General features: G+C 47.9%; 1 non-coding gene across 1 annotated transcript; it reads right to left on the bottom strand.

The window, feature by feature from the left end:
* Positions 1-18,383: 18,383 nt before the first annotated feature.
* Trnap-ugg (transfer RNA proline (anticodon UGG)) lies at positions 18,384-18,455 on the bottom strand. Its single transcript has one exon. It is a non-coding gene; the product is annotated as a tRNA-Pro (tRNA).
* Between the last annotated feature and the right edge of the window lie 4,948 nt (positions 18,456-23,403).

Below are 23,403 nucleotides of genomic sequence, written 5' to 3' on the forward strand. Positions count from 1 at the left end.
AGTCGCCTCTTTTTTGGCTGAGCACTCCACTCGAAGCTCTTCTCTGACAAATATTCCCCGGAATCTCACTCGTAGGGCTACTTCCGTGGCGCTCTGGTAGGGCACCCGGTTTTGAATAGAAAGACAAATTTCAGTTTTCACTCATCTGGATTTTGTAAGTAAACTTTTACGCGCTTGTTACTCCTACCGCGGTCATTACCACGCTATCTACGCACATGAATTTTCTGTTGGTTTAAGCTTAAGAGAGCCTGTGTTCTGTTCAGTGTTGTACGGCTGGGTTAGGTCAAGTTAGGCTCAGCCAAGGCGGTGGCTGAATGTCTAAGGCGTTGTGCTGCTGAGCCCAAAGGCGGGGGTGCTATTCCAGGCCAAAGTGGCCGCTTTTGAGATGGAGGGAAAAAGCGAAAACGCCCTATTGCCCTACATTTCGGCGCACGGTGAAGATGCCAAGGTGGTCAATGTTAAATACGGAGCCCCCTACTTCGGCGGGCCTGATCACCAGTATAGCTTCAGTGATTTAAACCTCACAATCAATCAATCAATCAATCAATCAATCAATCAATCAATCAATCAATCAATCAATCAATCAATCAATCAATCAATCAATCAATCAATCAATCAATCAATCAATCAATCAATCAATCAATCAATCAATCAATCAATCAATCAATCAATTAATCAATCAATCAATCAATCAATCAGTCAATCAATCAATCCATCAGTCAGCCAGGCAGTTAGTCAGTCAGTCAGTCAGTCAAATACGTTACGTTTGTTGCAGCTGGGTTGGGTTGCCTTAGTTTAACTAGGGTACGTTCGGATAGTCTAGGTAAGGTGGTTAGGCTACATTACGTTTAAGCTAGCCCCCGCAATGTCACTTGAAATATAAGGTGGTCGCAGTGCGGGAGTATTATTGGTTACCCGTGCGGAACAGGGGTAAATTTCAGTCATGATTTACTTCAAGTAATATTTACTGACTTATATTTACCTAAGTTTACTGCAAGCTAATTTCAGTCATGGCAGGTTTTAGTGAAAACTGCCGTGAGAAGTTTCCGATGTTAATTCTCACGTTTGCCATAAGGATAAACACAGTCTCTTCTTTACGCATCTCACCTTGGGGGAGTCTCTTTTGAAGAGCGATTGCAAATGATTTTACGATCCTCACGCGCTGACATACCGAAACCAGGGTACTTAATGGCTCCACTACCGACGTTTGCGCACTCGGTTGTTCGCAGCAGCGGCTTTACACAGCTCAGTGACTACGCGTTATAACGTTGCTCACCCCATTCCACTATATGTGAACGTGAGTTTATACGCTCAATAATATACACCTAGAATAAATTATGTTCTACAAATGATGTGACCTGATTCGAATCCATTTGATTGAAATTATAGCAAATGTTTCCATTTATACTGAGGAACTGCAGCAAAGTTGTACCATAGCCGCCGTATCTTTTTCAGGGCTAAAAAAGTACGCAGACTCGAGTAGCCGATTTGCGACACATCCCTAAATATCCAAGGCTTTGTAAATGGATTACCTCAAGGCGAATTTTAATAACCGATTAATAGAGGGAAATCAAGGAAGGAAGGAAGGAAGGAAGGGAGGAAAAAAGGAAGGAAGGAAGGAAGGAAGGAAGAAAGAAAGGAAGGAAGGAAAGAAGGAAGAAAGAAAGGAAGGAAGAAAGGAAGGAAGGAACGAAGGAACGAAAGCAGGAAGGAAGGAAGGAAGGAAGGAAGGAGGGAACTCAAAATTCGGAGTCAGGGGAACATGTTAACGCAATGTTCATAGCGCAGTTCAGGTTGGAACGATCACGTATCAGAAAGAATATTAAGACATCAACAAAGGAGTCTTCTTCACAAGACATCAAAAAGGAAGGAGTGTGTACAAACTGCAATTCTCAATCGAAGAGCAATTACTGTGCGTGTGTGTCGGCGAGAAAAAAAAACAGAGCTATGCGGCGCTCTCTATCAAAGTCATTCAAAAATTACACCATCGTCCCGTGAGGAACCATGAGGAGGATGTGAAGTATCATGGGGGTTCTGTGTAGGTTCCATTGTGTTGCCGTTATGTTTCATTTATCGGAGCACGAAAGGGAACGTAGTGTGAACCCCCATGTAGATTCAGAGAAATGTATAGAAAGGTAGAGAAATGTAGATACAGCGAAGAGACCGACACTCGCGTTACCTGATCGAACACCTCCTGGTTCTCGTCTTTCTTTATTGCGTGGTCACTCTCATACCCCACCGCCCGCGTCCTTCGTCCTCTTCTCTGGGTGAGCTGCAAGGCGCGTGGCGCTTCCCGCCACAGCTTTCCCAAGGGAAATTCAACATCCTCCTCTAAAGTTTTCAGTTCGTCGTTTCCATTGACGTTCCCCTTGGCATGCCTTCGCTGTATAAGTAGCTTCTTGACGTAGTTTGAATGAGTGAAGGACAAAAGGCGCGTTCGTAGCACATGCTCCCGCAGCGGTTTGTGGCGCGATTCTACTTCCGGCTTCCGAGCGGAGCGGTCGCAGAATGCCAGGCTCCGCCCAAGGAGCCATTTTGGCGGGCCCTTCGGCCCGCGGTAGCAGGTCTGCTGTTTCTTCAAACGATACCCAGGATTATCAAGTTATGCTGCCTCATCTACCATCTGGACCATCTGCCCTCAACACATTTTTTTTGCACGCAGACGTCAAAGGAAGACTGCACAAGGCTGAAGATTTCCGCGATACGCTGGTTCGTTTCGCTTTGCTCCCCGAAGTTATCTTGTTGGGGGCATACCAGATGAACCATGTGTGGGCGGTTACGTTCAAGGATGCGGAAGGTGCGAAAAAGTTGGTGGCCGCCGGGGAAGCACTAGTGAAGGACCGCCTGTGCCTCGTCATCGACCCGAGGAACCAGGAGGTGCGCTTGAAGGTCCACTGGATGCTCTACCACGTCCCCGACGACGAAGTTCGGGCCGCCCTAGAGCCTTACAGAAAGGTAACCGACGTGGCTAGGGACCGGTGGCGTGTGCAAGGATGCAAGGCTCAGTCGTCGACAACACGCCTGGTCATCCTTAGGTTGAGAGCGGGAGTCACCGTCGACGACATTCCGCACCAGATACGGGTCGCCGAAGAGCAAGCCCTGGTCGTCGTGCCCGGGCGACCGCCCATCCTCCTGTGTTGCCATCGGAGCGGACACATCAAGCGAGAGTGTAGAGTGCAACGCTGCGCTCTTTGTCGTGGCTTCGGCCATGACGAGAGTCAGTGTGTGCCTTCCTACGCTAATGTAGCCGGCTCACCGCAGGACTCGGCGACGGTGTCGTTCGCCATGGACGAAGCCGAGGTTGAGGATGCCGCAAGGGGTGAGGACAACGATCAGTTGAAGGAGGTAACGCCCTCCGAGCCATCTAGTTTCCCGTCCAAAGACGGCAGTCATGCTGAGATAGTGCCTTCAAAGGAGAAGATGGACGAAACAACAAATGCGTTGAAGGAGGCGGAAATGAAGGACGATGAGCAGTCAAGGGACGAGACAGTGGAGAGAGAGAGAAATGGAAGATGAGGGGGCGACAGGTCTGGGTGCGGCTACGAGCAAGCGGTCTTGGGAGCTCACCAGGGACAACACGCAGGGCGCAGGTTCTGCGAGTTCCGAAGAGCCACCACTGAAAGCGACCACACAAGTCCGGCGGCCTTCGACCAAAACGAGGCCGAGTGCGACACCGGAACGGCACAAAGGCAAGCCGTCACCCACTTAGTTCAGCACGACGAAAGGTGGACGGGGAGTGGGCGCGCACGACGCCAGTAGGGATATATGTGGTTTAAGTAGTCGGACAGCGGCGAACAGAGACAGCGGGGGGAAGAGGTGGCAGAGGGAACCGCTTGAATTTGTGTGCGAAGATGGAGGCGACCCGAGCATCAGGAAAACGACCTGATTAAGATGCATAAAGGCAACTTTTGTGTTTCTTCTTCTCTCATTTTGCTCTCCACTTACAATTTTAAATGATAGTCCTTCAAAAACGATTGAGTATTGCAACTTTGAACGTACGAGGCCTTGCGGAAAGGCGCAAGCAATACCAACTTAGTAGGTTAATAAATGAAACAGAAATAGACATCCTGGCTGTACAGGAAACAAAAATTGAGAGTGAAGAGAGAACCGATTTGATGGTGCGTCCTTTCGCAAACCGGTATAGTGTCTGTGTTAGCCATGCGCCTGGGACGCCTTCTGGCTGTTGTTTGTTTGTTAAGAATGCAATAGAAATTAAAATAGGGAAAATTTATTCTTGTGAATCTGGTCGTCAAGTGACATGTGAAATGTCTTATTGTGGGATGCAGTTTTTTGTTATATGCATGTACGCCCCGAATAAGGTGAATGAAAGAAAAGTGTTTTTTTGAAACGATAGCGAGCGAATTGCAGAACAAAGACAACGTTGTTCTGCTCGGCGATTTTAACTGCGTCTGCGCGCGAGAAGACACAGCAGGCTTAACGCGGAACAGGGACCCGATTGCGCAACTACTTCAGAACATACTGGATGAGCATGATTTAACAGATGTGGGGCACTGCGCAGCAAAGGCAGACGCCCTGCGATACACGTATTTCCAGGGAGCCAGCCATGCCCGGCTGGACAGAATTTACGTTTCCCATAGATTAGCGCCGTCGTGTAAAATCTACGCGGTTGATTATGTTGCTCTCAGCGACCATTGTCTGGTCTCTTTTTTGTTGGGAGGGAGGAGAGAAGGTTATAACAAGTTTGACTGGAATTTATGGAAGTTCAATGCAAAAATATTAAAAGATGAGAAGTTTACTGAGGCATGCCGAAAGTTTTGACAGGAACCCACGGCAGGAAAAAGAAAGCTGGGGGAGAAGATGGGAGTTGTTTAAGCAAGAAAGCAAAATGTGTTTACAGAGAGGGGGACAGTTTTGACTCGTTTAGAAAGAGGAGAAGAAACTAAGCTTCGAAATAATCTAAGGCAACTACTAATCCTTGAATGTGAAAGGCCGGGTGCGTTTATTGAAGGCATAGCACTGATAAAAAGCAAGCTCGAAGCTCTAAAGAGCGATTTCAAGGAGCCACCGTGAGGGCGAGGGGAGAAAGGTTTCTGGCTGGGGAAACGCGTACTAAAGGGGCTTTAAGTGACGAAAAGAAATACGCGAAAGGTAATGCTATTGAAGGAACTGTGTGGCAAGGAGAGCTGACCCATGAGCGGGAGGTAATGAAGCGGGCATTCTTTGAGCATTATACCGAGCTTTTCAGCCCCGCCTCCCCGAGAATTCAGGATTTTAAAGACGATTTCCTTTTACTAATGCCTCGTTTTGTGGATGATGTTAGACAAGAATTAGAAGAGCCCGTGTCATTGAGAGAAATCGAAGAGGGAATTTCAGATTTAAATTGAGTAAAACGCCAGGCCCTGATGGACTGAGCGTAGAATTTTATAATCATTTTACTGACAGCGTAGCACCTTTCCTTTTTCATGTATTTTCCGAGGCGTACGACACTGGGGTTTTGCCTCCATCGTTCTCAGGTACGCAGACTGTGCTAATATCGAAATCTGACGATTGCTGTAAAAGGCAGTCGGTAACTGGCTATCGTCCAATAACGCTAGCTAACATTGACTACAAGATACTCATGAAAGTCATAGCACAAAGATTATAAAGAGTTATTACAAGTGTTGTTGGTCCACACCAGACGTGCGGAATCAAGGGTAGGAGCATAACTACAAAAACTCAGGTAAGCCGCACAGTACTGGACAGTTGCGATATGTATGGTCGCAAAGTTGCTATGCTCCAAATCGACTATGAGAAAGCGTTCGACAAAGTGTGCCATGATATATCGTTTTGTATTTTGTAACATATAAATTTTGGTAGTGTGGTCATAGGAGTGCGCATGGCCTATCGTGAATGCTTCACGCAGTTGGTAATTAATTAGGAGGTGACAGAAAGTATCCCAGTGCTGTCTTCTGTTCGACAAGGGTGGGATTCACCCCTACTTTTTTGTATTTTCTTCGAGCCTTACTGTTTGAAAGTTATCAACGGTGCTGAAACAACTGGGTTTCATCTTCACTCAAGCCAGGGGAAGTTATTAACGTACGCAGATGATGTGGCGCTTTTTTTGTGAAGACAAGCAAAGTATCACAGAAGCGATCAATGTAACTAAACAGTTTTGTAGGGTAACAGCAAGTGCAGTGAACTGGACAAAATGTGAAGGTTTTTGGCATGGTGGGTGGGAATCAACGCCGCGGGTTTTTGCAAATGTCAGCTGGACGGTGATGACGACGCGGTATCTAGGGGTACCGTTGGACAGCTATGCGAGTAGCAATGAGTACTGGGAAGCGGAAACAGCAAAAGTGCGCGAGAAAGTGGCAAAGTGGGGAGGACGCGCGCTATTTGTATTTGCGCGTGCCACAGTGTGTAACCTTTTCCTTCTCGCGAAACTGTGGTATGTGCTGCAAGCCATACACTATTCCCGAACGCAAGTGCAAAAGATACATCGTGTTTTTGCTGTGTTTATTTGGGGTTCTACGTAGGAACACATGGGCCGAAGTAATCTTTTTCGGCCTGTAAGGCAAGGCGGTGTCGGATTGGCCCATGTTTTCGCAAGGCAGATTTTGAACCTTTTTTTGCTATATCGGGGCGTAAAAAATCCATTCTTGAGCACTTACGTAGAAACTACACTATCAAAAATAATTCCAGGCTTTATTGTGTTAACAAGCAATGAAACATATGTCGTTAAGGACTACTGGAAAGAAGTGGTTCAATCTTTTAAATTTCTGTCGGTCACATTTACAATGGAGTATTTGGCAAATGTATCGAGAAAAACATTAACGAAAAACTTGAACGAAATGCTCTCTTCAGTACCTTTGTGTCGTTCATTGTATGGGGCAGGTGGTGGCCACGATGTTTTGTCGCGGGTTAAAAATATCGTAGTCTCTGCCGTGGTAACAACATTTTTCTTTAAGCTGCACACCGGCACACTTTCCGTTAGCACATGAATGGAGGAAAAAAAGGCTTTTCCTTGGCTGGTCCTCAACGTGCACTTTGTGCAAAAACCCCGAAAGCATTGAACACGTTTTCATAGAGTGCTGGGAAGCCATCTTTTTCTGGGATGTTCTACAGAGAACGATAAAGAAAGATCTTCCTGTACGCCGCATGGGATACGTTTCTTGGCAGTGGAAAAGGATGAAGTGCCGTACGACATGATAATGATCCAAGGGTTGCACACAATTTTGCGCTCCCGTATGGCCGTGCGCCACTGTGACGTGAATGCTATGACGGTAAGCAAGTATTTCTCACAAAGTGTAACCAGTCTATTTGAAGTGTATCGTTTGCTGGAACCTGAACTGGAATGGTTATCTGTATTGGAAGAGCTGTCAACATTTGATGTTTTTGTTAAATCTTTTAGCCAACCAAAGTATTGGCGACGGTTTAATTTCGGCGTTGACGCATGTCCATTTGTAACAAAAAAGGCAATAAAGAAAGAAAAAAAGTGGTTTGTAGCGCAGTGGGAAGAGCGCCACGTACCTCCCGTTGCGGCCAGAGAATCGTGGGTTCGAAACCCGGCGGCGCCTAAGTATTTCTTTTTATAGTGAACTGCGCTGACGTCAGGCCAAACGCTGCCGGGGCTGAAGAAACGCGCATGCGCAGTAGAGTGCGGGCGGTGGACAACATCGACAACAAGGGAGGGAGGGACACAGCCTCGAGCATGAGATGCTTCGCATCTAAAAAGTAAAAAAAAACGCAGCGTGCCAAAAAGCTCTTGAAATGGCACGCATCCAGCTCGGCCATTTCCGCTTCCGATCCGAGAAAAGCGCCTGATAACAAAAACGGCACCGACGTGTCATATACACGCCTTTCGCGACGGCGACATGAGTGCTCCCGGCGTGGCATAACTCAGTTCCCAGCGTGGCACAGAGTGCCACGCTGGGAACTGAGTGAGGCGAGTATTTCAATCAGCGGGTCATGCCTCTCAAACTAACCCAACTACTGCAAAGGGCTCCCTTCCCTTTCCTATTTTCACTCCCATTAGTACATTCGCGCCTAGAGTCCGCGAAACTCTACGTCTCAGAGCGAATCCGACTCCTTGGTAACGAGGCCTGGTCACTACTTTCCACCTCTCTGTCATTGTTCTGGGACTGTTGGGCAGTGCATGTACATCTGACAGTGCCTGTTTGTATTCTCAACTCAGATGGCAATTCCGTTGGCGATTTTTAAGCCTGCGACGGTTCCAGCGCCACCCAGACATTTTGACCTCACAGTTGTGGCCGGAGCCTGTCGACGCATTCAGCAGCGTTGTGTTCAGCGGATTCGTAGCGGTATATTTTTCCGCTGCGCTCGCAAAGAATAACCGCGCAGCTGCTGCAAGTACAGGTATACCGATCGCTAACACACAGCGACGGCCTTCCTAGTGCTTTCCTTTATTCCCGGGATCTGAACTAAACTGGGTGGATAAAAATGGAGAAAAACGGCAGCAGGAGGGGTGGGGAACTAGGTGAGAGCGCGGGGTGTCGAAGCGCGTGATCGACCATTGTCTGTCCGCTCGAGGATCGCGTTGGGGAATCGAACCTCGAAATCTATACCCGAAGCCGTTATGTTCTGATCCACGCCGTATGTGGCCGTACACACCAGGCCAAGCGAAGAAGGATCGCTTTGCGACACCTCCTCTTCTCTTTCCACCCTCTTTTTTCGTGTATATTTGTCTACATTAAGAGGAGGTTAGTGTAGACGCTATCCTTAGTTCCAGTGAGAAGTGGCTGCTATTCGCCGACGTTTCATGTTACATGACAGTGCTTCGAGTGTGCCACAAAAAGAGAAAACCGTGTCTCACCGTGTGTTATGGTTAGGCCTGGTAGGAAGCCCTAAATACGGCGAGTCCTGATTTGGAGAGCGGACGTTCTGCCGCTCCCGGAGTGAGACAGATCAAAACAATGTGTCACTTCAGCGTTGAAGTGCGTATAAGTGACTGGATTGCAGTTTTTTTGTTGTCGTTACCTGCAGCGGGCCGATATGTCTTTTCAACCTGCTTCTCATTCGGGTTTCTCATTGCGGTATTCCGTGGTTCTCAGACCCTGATCTGGCTGTTAAACGAACCCAAATCGTTTGTAGAAGTTTGACTTCTCACACTCGCCCCGCCTGCCGTTGCAATCTCCGACAGGCGTTAGCGTCATCGGTGGTGGCCATTCGTTTACATAAAGCCGATTTTCAATGCAAAATCATGAGTGTCGCAGTAAGCGGCGTCCGCATATAATCGACGCGGGACCGTGGCTCTATCTCAACAGGAACAGACGCACCCTCTACGAAAACGTACGCATAGGTACGTGCCAACGTGTATTCCACGCGTCGGGGTCAGACACGTACAAATATTCGTACCCGACGGGAACTAAGCATTCAACTCCCGCGGAAAACGCCACGCGGCTCCCGAAAGCCTACCCGGGGTGTGTGGTATGCATGACTGCTCTCATTGGCCGCCACTCAAAAGCACGTGTCCTGTATCCGGGTGCGTGTAAGTATGCCATGCCAGGCGTTTTACAATGAGCGGATCGCCAACGCCACGCTCGAGAGTGGTTTTAAGTGCGGTGTTTTCCTAGGGAACGCCTCCGGCACACGCGTTTTATTTATTTATTTATTTATTTATTTACAAATACTGCAGGCCCTATTCGGGCCCAAGCAGGAGTGGGTACATAAATAGTACAGATACATTAATTGCTACTACCGCTAACATATATTTGATTAGAAAAAAAAAGTGCTTCGCCATTCAGAACACGACAGTAATACAGCAGTAATAAAATGTGCCCACACATCAATGCAACACAATACACAAGAGTAATATAACAGTAATAAACATGTACACACAGCGATGGAATGCACAAAGAAATTACGTACTACACATAAAATGAAAAACGAATGCAGGAAGCAGCTGCCTTCATTGCGGCAAAAAAAACAACAAAAATTTATTGGTCAAAGGAAAGGTTGTTTGTATACTGAATGAACGATTCTGTTGTATGAGCGTTAACTACTTCTTCGGGTAATTTATTCCATAGTGACATTGAATGCGGAAAAAGAGAATATTGATGTACGTTAATGTTACTAAATGGTTGCCTAAGAGTTTTGCTGTCGTTTGTACGATCAGACCGCATGGGGGGCTCAGTTAAGTAACTTTCACGAGGTATTTTGTAGTGACCGTGGTACAACTGATATAAAAACTTAATACGAGACACACTTCTGCGATGAGCTAGTTTTTTAATTTTGCGCTGTCGCGAAGAACAGACACGCTGGAAAAACGCGAGTATGTGGAGTGTATAAAAGTCGTGTACGCCTCGCGCGAGAACGTAACGCGTAATGAAAAAGAAAACATCCCCCTCGCGAGGGGCACGATCAAATGCAGAGCATTTCTGCGGGGGGGCGCGCCTGCAAGTCGTATGGATTACGTATTGGTTGTTGTTGTTGTAATTCTTGTCTTCCAGCGTAGACATTGTCGATGAAGTCGATGGTGAAACGTGCCGTGAACCCCCTGCCGCGGCTATGACGCAACGTGGAGCGGCTATGATGCAACGTGGCACGGCTATGACGCAACGCAATCCAACACAATCCACTTTAATCCAATCCAATCCAAATCCAAGCCAATCCAAGCCACTCCCAGCCAATCCAATCGAATCCAATCCAATGCCCCTCGCGAGAGAGTGTTATAGCGCCGAAATCGCCACCACGCGAACGCGTGATGCTGACGTCACGATCACGCCACAGATGTTAGCGACCGCAGCGCGCGCGAACGACATATGTGGTTGAAGCGCGAACCGACCGCGGCGAGAGAGCGCGATGCGAGCGTCCCACCTGTTCTTGCGCGCGAACCTAACGCGGCGAGATAGGGTGTTGCGCACGTCCCCACCTGTTGTGCGCCCGAACCGAACGCGGCGAGAGAGGGCGTTGCGAGCGGAGAGAAGGCGAGAAGGACGCGGGGGAGAGGGCGCACCTCTGGCCGACGGTTGAATGAGTCAAGGATATAAGGCACGTTCGTAACCTTCCGTTCTGTGTTGGCTTTGTGGCTCAGTTGGTAGAGTACCGTGCACCTTGCGTTCCGCCCGCAGAGTCGTAGGATCGAAACCTGGCGCCGGCAAGTATTATTTTTTTATATAGTGTAGGGGGAGCGATGCGGACGCGGAATACGGACGCCAACGCGGGTGACATCGTGAGTTACTGAGATGCTCTGCATTTAAAACTGCATTGCTAAATTTTGCACTCTTTCTATTTTCTTGATTAAGTATTTTTGATGCGGGCTCCATATCAGATCCGCATATTCTAATTTTGGTCTAACAAGAGCTTTCTACGCTCTCGTTGCTCTCATTGTGCCGTGTGCCGACGAATGCGGGAAGGTGCGATGCAAGCTTTCGAGTGACCGAACTCGGACACCGTTTAAACCGCGCGTGGAGGGGACCGGAGTTGTTGTCGTAACGGGGATGCTGTTCAAAGCGACCCGCCCGACTCGCGGATAAGTGCCTTTGTCGAAACGGAGAGGTGTCGGCAGCCGTTGTCTTTCGGCCCCGCAATCGATGCGGAGGAGTTTGCGGTGTCATGGCGACCGATTCGGTCGGACCGCCAGGGCTCTATACGTATCGCCCCGCGGCAATGGAGAGAGTCCGAACGCTCGGGGTTTACGCCTTTGCGCATGCGCCGACTGATGGCAGATTAGATTGCACAGCTGTGTTTGATGACCACGCCGCGCCCGTTTAGACTTTATTTCTGTTTATATTATCTCATTTATATCCTTATACCTAGATTCTTCTCTTGATATTTCAGTTCACTGAGCCGGCGTGCGAATTGGCTATAGGAACCAGTTGAACGCTAAGGAATGTTTCCGAAATGAAAGGCTAAGTGGCCTCTTGCCCATTAGGCAGTATCCCGGATATCAACGCCACCGTTACCTCTATTTGGCAAACACTGACATTTCAATATAGTCAAGTGCCAATCTTGACATTTAATACGGTATCAAATCCCGGAGGCACCTTCTGTTGTTAACGCCTTGTTTTACGAAGCTTGACAGCTGCCTTACTTATTCTCACACCTCATAATTCGAAATCAGAATTTCGTTGATAAACGTTCAATGCGAAATAAGGCGCAAAACGAGGCGCTTGGCCTACTATGAGACACGTTGAACATCGTCCCTGTGTCCAACGCGTGGCCTACCAGGAGGTATGCATTTTTTAAGGGTCGAAGCCCCTTAAGGCTCTGGCTGTTGGCGTCTGCTGTCGTCGTTGTCGTCGTCGTAATCGTCGTCTGATGTAGTCACCGTACTAAAATACCGGGAACTCGTCGTTGACGCCTAGCGCTAGAACGTAACGCGTACTAGAAAAAAAAACACCGATACACTCGTTTAGGCCTCCCGCTTAAGCGCGTAGTAACGCGTGTAAAAAAAAAAACATCGCGACACCCGTTTACGCCTCGCGCTAAAGAGCTTCGTTCTTCAAAGGCAAGAGACTTTTACATCAAAGCTGTACACCTCTATCCGAAACGCTTTCGTCTCCGTTGGCAAAAACGCCAAGGCACCAAGAATACACTTATACACTGCGTACTTCGGCCCTCCCCAGGTTTCACGTTAGTGGAGATGGCCCGGGATTTTTCATGGCTCTCCGGAACATGCGACACAACGGCGACACTTCTGAGAACCACTTCGAAGAAGAGCCGCCCTGCATGTATCTTTGGAGGACGCGGAGGACATTATTTTCTCAGGTTATCCTCCAGTTTGGCAAGGATGTAAACGTCTGTGATAGCACAGCATCTTTCGGACGAGAGGTCTCATGTTGCTTGATACCGCGCAACAGGGATTTAAACGCACCCCACAGAAGGATTTCAACACCCCCCAATAAAGATTGCTCAATCACAAGCACCCCGCCAAGGGATTTGAACACTTACCCCCCCCTCCCCCAACAGCCCCCACGGACACCCAACAGGACAATTTCTACACCCCAAGAAATCGAAATTCTGCATAAACCCTTGCCCCAAACGCAGGACTCATGGGCGATGAGCTAAGCTTCAGCCTGTACAAACACGGCAGAGTCCGTGCTGAATTCTTCCGAATACCATTCGAAATATCGCAGTGACCCCTCAGCTCCGTTCATTCTTTTAGTAATGCATGGCTGGAAGCGTCGGAGGCAAAGCGACTTGAAATGATCCGTGATCGGCTGCCTTAAAACACTTTCTGCATATGTCTGGCACCACTTTGCACAAGCGATCATTTGAAAGAGCTTCTCGAGCCAACTTGTCCGGGACTTCGTTCCCTAGACCCCCTACATGTCAATGGAGCCTCAGAAAGTGAATGGTAAGGTCGTTTTGCCTAGCTGCCGGACAAGAAGTAGAAAGCGTTGGCACGTTTTGTCTACCTGCAGCACATGGCAAGAAATTTCAAGACGAATTACCGCCTCAGTGGGACAACGCGAGTCCTAGATGGTGAAGGGAAGCTTAGGAGGGGTTAGGTTTGGCTCACTATACGGAAGCCTCACAGGCGCGATAAGTATCTCTTACAGTGTCGTGGCGAGCTAAGTGTCTATTTAACGTCAGTTCGCAGCCAAACCCCACAAGTTTGCCTAGGGACACCACCACCACGAACTTTTTAGGCTTTTAGGGGATGGCATTCAGGTTTTCCCTCCACCAAACGAGGTTATGTGTGGTTCCAGTCGCTCCTATGGCACATGCGCAGAAGTTTATTGTCGCTGTCTTTGTTAGTGCAAGAATTCAAAATATTAGGGTTTACCATCCCCAAACTACATCTGTGCTATGAGGCGCGCCGTACTGGAGGGCCTCCGGCAAATTTCGACCACCCGGGCACTTTTACGGGCGCCTAGATCTCAACACACGGGCGTTTACGCACTCCACATCCATCAGAAAAGCAGCCACTACGACCGTGATCGAGCCCACGTCCTTGAGCTCAGCAGCCACTAAGCCACTGCGCCGGTTAAAGCTTCAATTTCAGTCTTTCCACTATCATGCACCACTGCCTTCGGGGGCACGGCCGGTAAACTCTCCAGCTTTGAGATGGGAAGTCTCGTCCCCTAAGACTTTGATTTGCACAGGCGTAGGGCACCTAGCTTTGGGAATTTTAAGTGACTGAGTGCGAACTTTCCCGAAGCCACGTGGCTGTTGACGCTTTGCTCCTGGCGCACACTGGTCGGGAGCACTGCCAGGCGATGCCAGCAAAAACACCGGCAAATGCGCCGGTCCAAGCTTGAAGGTATAAAACTGCCTCACATCCAAGGGGCTGCTTGTGGTGTCCGGGGGGCAACGCGCAATCCAGCTTGGCGGGAGGGTTGCTTTCCGGATACCGCAAACCAGGGCTCCCGAAGAAGAAGCCCACAAACGAAAGGCCAAAATCAGAGATAATGCGGAGACATTTCGTACCGAGTATTCTCCAAATCACCAAGCGCGTAACATTTGCAATTTGCAGAAAAATGCACTATGGCTGGAGTGCACACGTTTACCGTTAAAAAACGTAGCCCAGCTTTAATGACTTAACTTTGGGAATGCTGGCCAATTTAAGTACCGTTAAAACTGAATGTAATGATGTTGACGAAAATTTGAAATTTTTCGTTATACGCAGGTTTCGAGTTAAGACTTGCGGGAATAAAGCAGAAACGAAACCGAAAGGCTAGACATCAGTGATAGTTAATTCAAATTTTATGCATTTATTTCACAATGAAAAACTGCGTGAGCTGCGCCTCCTGCTTTCGCGCTAGCTTAGGCACTACACGGGGCTCCACAAAAGTAAGGTCACTTACCCACGTATTAACCGACATAACTTGAGTATCGCTTTTGGCCGCTTTTGGCCTTTTGACACTTTTCGGCGCCTTAACGCGTTTCAAGAACTAAAGTTACGCTGAAACGATGCCTTTTTGCGAAATTCATGCTCTTTACCGCACTCAAGATTGTTGAAAGGGGTCTAGCTGGGATACTGTACCAGACGGCGACATTCCATTTCTCGCCGGCGGAGACGGCCTTTCAAAGGGACACTGAAGTAAATTTGTCAAGCTCCGTTTTTGCTTTCACCGTATTTAGTCGCATACTTGTCGCACTCGCGTAATGATCGCACCCCTGAAGTTTGTCATCGAACTTCGATTTGTTTTATTTCGCCGCGCAATGAAGGCACCCTGAACTTACCGCAGCAATACGCGGTATGTGTGTCAAGTCTAGCTGATGATGATCGTGCTTACCTCTGTTTTCTTCCTTTTCAAAGCGGACATGGCTACATTACTGCCGATCTTACCGATATCGGCAAGCATGCGTTCAATATTGATGAAGTAGAAACTCTCACTAAATGCACATAATGTACTAAAAAGACAATGAAAAAAAGCGCTCAGCTTGCTGAGTCGCCTATCAGATATGGAAGGCATAGTAGCATAAAATTTAGGAGGCGAGGTAAACCATTCGGTTCTTGGAGAAGGAACGCCCAAGCTCGAAATTTGCCTAGGCGAAGACGTTCACGAAGCTCACCAACTTTCGTTGTGGGCCCCCGGCTGTTCCACTTTACAATATATTGTGGGTAAGGCACAGTAAAAAGAGGTCTAGCGAAGTTCGACTGCTAACAAAGACGCTAAGTTCTGTAGCTGCTGCACCACAAACTGTAGGAGCTCTTGGTGGGTGAGGATAGAAGGGACTGGTTTTTGCTAGTGCAGGCTCAGTGGTGAGAGACGGGGCTGACTCGAATGGCTTGGTTGTTCTCGCGGCTGACGTTGTGACCGACGAATTACCCGAGCCCGGCGCTGGTTGAGATTGGTGACCTCAGCTTGCAGCACAGCCAACTGTTGGTCCACCTCCACTATCTCGTCCGTAACCGGAGATGCCTTTCAAGTTTGGTTGTGCTAATTCTGTCGGCGGAAGGAGCGATGGAACACATCACAGTACGAGGACTATCCGCAGGCTGTGCAGCAACTTCCTGCATAGCGTCTTCGTTATCCCCCGCCAAACACTCGAAGCGGTTGGAGGTATGGATTCCCTTGGGCTCGGACCGGCGTCGCCACGCTCATCATTTAGCAAGTGCAACTTTGCATTTCGTAGGACATTTATTGTCCGTAATGTCATGGTCATCGCTACGACACAGACCGCATCGAAACGTGACCTTTGGCACTACGGCCGACGGGGTAGCTGGTGGTTCCGATTCAGAGGTAGCAGGTGGTTCGGATGCTGCGGAGGGGCACGAAGTCTTATGTGCCCCTGACGAAAGCATCGGCAACAGTGCACTACTCCGGCCTTGAACAGGCGGAGCCAAAGTACGCAGCCATTGTACAAAAGTCGTTCCCGTTGCTCTGGCGGACCGCGCAGAGTAACAAGGCACGTTCAGCCAGAGCCCATGTAGCGGGCAAGAAGCACCTGGTGAGTGGCACACCGTAAGCTGGCACGGAGTACTTCGGGATCCACTCCGGGGTCTACCCCAGAAACGACACATCGCCGCATGTCACTTCCCGACAGCAGGTACACTTGTACAGGAAGCCGCTTTTCAGCTGCGAGAGGAATACGGTCTAGGGAGCATAGCCGCTGGACAGCCTCTAAGAAGGCACCCACACCGATACAGTGTTGGTGCGACTGTGGCAGGCGTAGCCAGTAAAGCCAGAGGTTTCCAGGCAGCTGTCGAGAGCCTTTTGTGACTTCGTTGGAAGAGACAGGATGTTAAAGCTCTCGCGAGGTTTCATGACGACCTTGTACGTCGAGAAGCTGGCCGTCGCTGTAAAGCTCTGCGGAACGGCGGTCGCTGCACGGGGTGGAGCGGCTGCCGGTGGTGCAGTTCGCTCATCCGACCGCTGAAGTGTCTGGTTTGTGTCCAAGGAACACGCCCGCTGGGCCGCAGGTGAAGTGGAGTCGTCAGTAGTCACTTGGGGTGCCCCCTGGTCAGACGGACGCTTCGATAAACTGGAGGGCTCAGCCGGAGGTAGTGGGAACGGTGGCGTTACAGCCATTAGTGGAAAATCCTCTAGAGTCGGGTCCGCGTAGTCGCATCTGTAGCAGCGAGGGTCGCCGCCAGTTGCGCTGACATGTGTGACATAGCGGAGCGGTGCCGTACCCACCAATTGTACTGCGATTGAGGTGCTAGGCCTAGCGGCCAGAGAGTGGGATCCGGAGCAGAGGACGTCCCTGAGGGGTCATCCTGTTGCTTGTCGACTGTCCGTGGAGGGGCCAGAGGCGTTGCAGTGTGGACCAAAGGCACTGGGAGGAATCAACCTGCTGCTAATTAGGAATAACCGCTCCTTCTTTTTCGTCCGAGCGCTAGGTATTTTCTTGGTTTTGTATACTGCTGGGTGGTCGCCGTGAGACCCGCGCTCTCGGTCGCGCGCTCGGCAATTTCGAGGTATATTTAAATACTGACACGAAAAATTACACTTTCTTAACAGCTTTGTTGATAAAAAAAGTTCTTATTGTGTAAAGGTTCCGTCATAGGTTATTGATGCAAGGACGGTGCTTGGAGACCGCCTCTTTCCGCGATTATTTTTTTTTTCACCTTTCTAAGTTGAAATATTTTCATGGTTTAGGCTAGATTCTACAGTTTTAAATGATTGCTTCCTGTTAGGTAGATCGTGTTAGGTTAGGTTGATTTAGGTTAGGTTACCTTACTTTACGGTAGGAAGAACGATGTATCTCCAGGCTAAGTATTTTTTTCCGAAACGCAAGTTGGCGTCGATATAGTGAAGTGCTTATAGTACCGTTGTACGACACTCTAGACACAGCCTTTTTAAATCGCAGCTTGCAAATTTTTCTATGACTGCTATCTTTTGTGAAATTTAAGCTTACCTGGCGTCTAACAATCCTATGATCACTGCTCCGAATCTGACTTGGTACCTCTACGTCGACCTGTACAATACGTGGGCTGTCACTTAAAATGAAGTCTTTGCTGTTCTTGCTGTCCAGAAGACAGTTTCTCCGCCTTAAATTATTGTATTTACTTTGTTACCGCAAACTTGCTTTGGACTGGAGTTCCTTCTTGAAACCCCTTGCTACTCGCCGTACTCGTCATTCCCATTCTCTGTCCTTAACCCCAATGTTCGCTTCTACCAATCTGTTTCAATTTCCTTTTCCCACCGCACAATTATTCATTGGATCTTTACTCCAGAAAATTGTTTAAACTTTCTTGGTTCATTAGAAGCAAATGCTTAGTTGTGCCTAGCGTACACTGTTTTATACTTGCTTTTCTTGTTTCTGCTTTTTGCTGTGTACTGCTTGCATTTTCGTTTGGCTGATATTGTTACCACATTATGCCCGGCCTTCTTGGGCCTCCATGGCGTACAGTATGTTCTTAAATAAATAATAAATAATGTTAGGAGAAATGCCTAAATGCAACTACACAACGCGAAGTTGTCGCGAACGAGATGGCGAAGACGCCTATTGGTTCTGTTATTTTATTACTGTAACGCCATCCTTGCGGTGAAGCTGAATAAATCAATTTTTGTGAAAGGAAAAAAAAAGGGCCCGTCCGGGGTTCGAACCCGGGACCTCTCGCACCCAAAGCGAGAATCATACCTCTAGACCAACGGGCCACCGCGCAAATTAGTGAGCATAACATTAAGCCCAATACCGGTGTCTATTGACAACACTCAAAGAAAGGGTAAAAATGTTCTGTAGGTGGAAGAGAAGTCTTAAGAAAAATTTGACATGTACCTTAGTAGCAGCCATACAGCTCAAAAGGAAAGCAATATACAGATTTCCCGAAAACTAAGGAGTTGTAAAAAAATTGGTCCTGGATAAGAAGGAATTCCCATTAATCCTGGACAAGCAGTAAGTAATTTTTATTCAAGTAGCATCGAAGGCAAGATAAATGTTGGTCATAAAGGGCGACAGAGTGGATCCCTAGAGAAGGCAAGCGTGGCAGGGGGCCGGAGGAAGTTAGACGGGCAGATGAGATCGAGGAGTTTGCGGGTATAAATCGGTCGTAGCTAGCACAGGACCTTGGTAATTGAAGATCTATCGAAGAGGCTTTTTCCCAGGAGTAGGCGTAGACAGGCTAAGGACGATGATGATGACGATACTGATGACCCCCAGCGAATATAACTCATGCGGTAGAAAGGAATGTTGGAATACGCCGCCCGACCCTGCCCGGGTTGTTCCTTTTGTGCTCGAGCACACTGAGCAAGGAATACATTTTAATGAAACACCAAACGCGATTTTCGATGGGCCTTTCGACGAAAGGCTTCCTGAGTAGATACCTTGGTTGTAGCTCTCGAAATGTACCTTGCAACCAGCATTTCTCGGATTCTGAAGCGCCGAGCGGCTGGACGGCTCCCCCAGAAGCTATAGTGTTAGGGAGTAGGGGGAATGTTAAGGGTTTTGGCGGGCATGCATATGTTATGAGGGAGAAACGCCTAAAAACATGCAGTGTGGAGGCGTAGCTGTGCATTATGGCTGAAATGGTTTTGATAGAGCTTTGGAGTTTAGGGAATGTGGTAGGTTCATGTCGAGGGAATTGTAATTCTGAGGGCGGGACTCTTCCGATAGCTGTATTGGTGAGAAGGGAGCTGGTGGATGTGAGTTAGAGAAGCAATGAGGTGTCGTTCTTCGGTATTTCAATTCTGCGTTGTTGGGGATCTCAGGCAGCAGCATATACCGCTTCGTTGGGCACAGGTGCCGTATGCCTAGGAAATGTGTCATCTTGGCGAGGGAGAGTTCATGTAGTCGTCAGGCAATTTCGAGTGCCTGATATGAGTAGCCACCGTCTGGCAGGTCCCTTGAGTTCCCATGTTTTTTAGTGATGTGCCCAGAGACCGAACTGTAAGACCTCTGCTGCCTGGTTGTTTATGGTGAACGTACAAGAAACTTTGCGACCGTGTTCTTGCGAACCCGTGAAGCTAGCAACATATGCGGTTTTGTGACTGAGCGATCCGCAGTGTTCCACTGGGTGGTGTCCTCCGTTTGATGCTCGCCATATGTTGGGCATAGAGAAGTGTTTGCCGCTGTCTGTAGAAATCTCCGGGCACGCGGATGCCATCTGCATATGGAGCTCTGGAGGCAACAAGCGTGTACTGCGCACGAGTTGCAACGGGAAGTCAATTCTATTCCATCCGGTAGCTGGTATGGGGTGGCTTAAGTGATTGCACAGCGTAACACGGGAGTTCAATAGGGATAACACCCAGCACCCTGCTCTGTCTCTACAACCGCCCTAGATGTTGTCGCAACGGTCAATTACAACTGGAGTGCCCCGCATTGCCAACAAACAATATATTCCTACCCCTGCCTTGATGTTCTTCTTCTTAGAACAAATGGCTCACATATAAAGGGAACTGGTTGGTTTTGAGAGCCATCTCATATCTTATACGTATCTGGTTCTATCCTCCCGCAGCACCTTCAGTTCAATGCTTAGCCAAAAACAACATCCACGTTTACCGAACTTGCGGCTCTGCGCGTTGCTTTCTCCACCATCATCGAGGAACCATAACGTCATTGGGCAATCTTTACAGGTTCTCGGGCGTGCTTCAGCGGCTAATATCTTACCCCGTACCAGAAAAGTCAGCTTTTTTCAGACATAATGTATTGCATCTATACTCTCTGAAGGCCAACCATCATGAGAGTTTCAATGCATTCCTGACCACTGCGGTATTACTGGGAACGTAAAGACAGACAGTGCGTCATCGAACGCGCATGATCTGAACGGGCCAGTGTTACATATATCGTTCTCCAGACAAAGTGCTTGTGCTGTTGCGTCAAAGCTTGTCTGAAGTTTTCAGCGACCTACGTGGGCTAGAGATGGCCGAACGGCTCATTTCAGTGAGTGGCTCAGAACGGCCCCGTTCTCTGAAGTGAACCGGTTCATTAGAACGGCTAAGCGGTTTAAATCTGTAACCTGTGTTAAGCATAATATAAATTAATAATAATATTACTGCGGGAACTTTTCCTTGCTATCGAAACCTTTATTTTTTCGCACCGTCTGGTGTATTTATATAGAAAAAATTGGCTTCACCGTCATTAGAGAAGTTTTTTTGCGTCTTTGTGGCTTTTAAAGATCACTAATGTAAATGTTTTGAAACTTTATTATCCTACTAACACGCTCTCCGCTAGTGACCAGAAAAACATATTCTGGAACACACGATACAACAACGTTATTTTACTATATGAAATGAAATTTTGGTTTATGAACAAAACTTTGCTCAGTTTATTCCAAGCATGACGGGTCCGCTTTTGGCACTGATAATATTTGACACAAGGGTTGCACGCAAGACTCGGCTGAGTTGTCCGATACACCTCTGTTAACTCTACCAGAACGTGCCGACACGAGGAGGGGGAGGAAAACACTTTATTTGAACGCAACATTAAGCGTCAACCATGTCCCGGGCCAGATTCCCCAACGGAAACTGGTCAATTCCACCACGTTGAAGGGGGAGGGTGGGGAAGATGCGGGCATTGAATTGCAATGGGGCAGGAGAAAATGCAGTGTTCTAAATTAGCGTATGGTTCAGCAGGATTGGGACATGCTGGGGAGTGTCGGGGAAGGTATAGAAAGGAACGAGCAGGTGTAAGGATGGTATTTAACTGTATGCGTCGAAGAATGCGCAGTTGCGTGGCGGTTAGAGATTTGTCTGGAACAGGAAGTGTACGAAGAGTTTCTCCGATGTTCATGTGGTCACGATTCGTCCAGAGCCCTCTGGTTCAGTATGCAGCATTTCCGCCACCTTACTTTACAAAGAAATGAAAGGGGGCAAAGCACCTGGTGAGGATCAGAAAACAGCAGACCTCTTGAAGGATGGTGGAGAAATTGTACTTGAAAAACTGGAAAACTGTATATGAAATCCCCAATGACCGTGAATGTACCGGAATCTTGTAAGAACGCGAACATCATCATACAGTAAAACCTTGTTAATTTGACACCCGTTAATTCGGAAATTCGGATAACTTGAACGGCTCTACTGGTCCCGCCCAAAGCGCATGTTAGTCTAAGGGACCAAACCTTCGTTTAATCGGCCGAATTCGGCCCCGCAGCGCTTAATTCGGACAAATGCTGGTCTGCTGACCGATGAAGAAATTATTAATGATGTCACGGGCCCCCAGGAAGACCATGATTCTCACGAAAACTCATGCGAGAAGGTACAGGCACGACCTCATCGCACCTCACGAGAAATCTCGGAGGCGCTTTTGATATTGGAGGACGTTTGCCTGAGCAGTTCCGACAGTTCGCGTGCTGTTGGCCACTTGGAAGAGTTAAGAAAAATGTTAATGTCAGCCTGAATCTGCGCGAAAAAGCAGATGACTATTACAAAATAGTTTAGCAAATAAAGGTATGCTTCTCCAACGTGATTTATTGTTGTTTTTCCTGTTCATTCATTATTTCGGCATTCGGATAATTCGGACATTTTTCCCGGTCCCGTGAGAGCCGAATTACCGAGCTTTTACTGTAATTAATAACAAAGGTGACATGAAGGACTTGAAAAATAACAGACCGATCAGCTTACTGTCAGTAGTCTACAAAGTACTTACAAAGGTAATCGGTAACAGAATTTCTGCAACCTTAGATTTCACTCAACCTAAAGAACAAGCAGGATTTCCGTGAATGTTATTCAACAATGAACCATATTCAAATGATAAATCAGGTGATAGAGAAGTGCGCTGAGCATACTGAACCCCTATATATAGTCTTCATAGATTGCGAGAAAGCATTTGACTCGGTAGAAACCTCCGCAGTCATTCAGGCACTACGGAACCAGGGTGTAGATGAGCATTATATAACAATCCTAGAGGATATCTACAATGGGTCTACAGCTAGCATCATCATCCATAGGGAGAGCAATAAAATACCTATAAGGAAGGGTGTCAGACAAGGAGACACAATCTCTCCAATGCTATTCACAGCATGTTTACAAGAAGTATTGGGAACAGGTGAGAGTAATGGTTAATAAAGAATACCTCAGTAACCTCAGATTTTCTGATGACGTTGCCTTGCTAAGTAACTCATGGGACGAATTGCAAAGCATGCTTTCCGCACTGGACAGAGTAGAAGCGTGGGTCTCAAAATTAATACTCAGAAAACTAAAGTATTGATCAATAAACTCAGGACAGTACAGCGGTTTGAGATAAGTGTAGAGGCAGTGAAGTGATAAGCGAATATATCTACTTAGGACAAGTTGTGACCCCGGATCCCAACCATGAGGCAGAGATAATTAGAAGGATAAGAATGGGGTGAGGTGCGTACGGCAGGCATTCTCAGATATTCAATGGCAGCCTACCATTGTCCCTGAAGAAGAAAGTGTATGACAGCTGCATCTTACCTGTACTTACCTACGGGGCACAAACGTGGAGGCTCACTAAGAGGGTTCAATTTAAATTGAGGATGACTCAGGAAGCAATGGAACGGAAGATGATATGTGTAACATTAAGGGACAATAAGAGGGCCGACTGGGTAAGGGAGCAAACGCGGGTTACGGACATACTAGTAGAAATCAAGAAAAAGAAATGGACGTGGTCAGGGCATGTAATGCGAAGGGAAGATAACCGTTGGTCATT

Source organism: Haemaphysalis longicornis, unplaced genomic scaffold (assembly GCF_048455015.1).
Source record: "Haemaphysalis longicornis isolate Haplotype H1 unplaced genomic scaffold, Haemaphysalis longicornis Haplotype H1 scaffold_8, whole genome shotgun sequence".
NCBI classification, from domain to species: Eukaryota; Metazoa; Arthropoda; class Arachnida; order Ixodida; family Ixodidae; genus Haemaphysalis; species Haemaphysalis longicornis.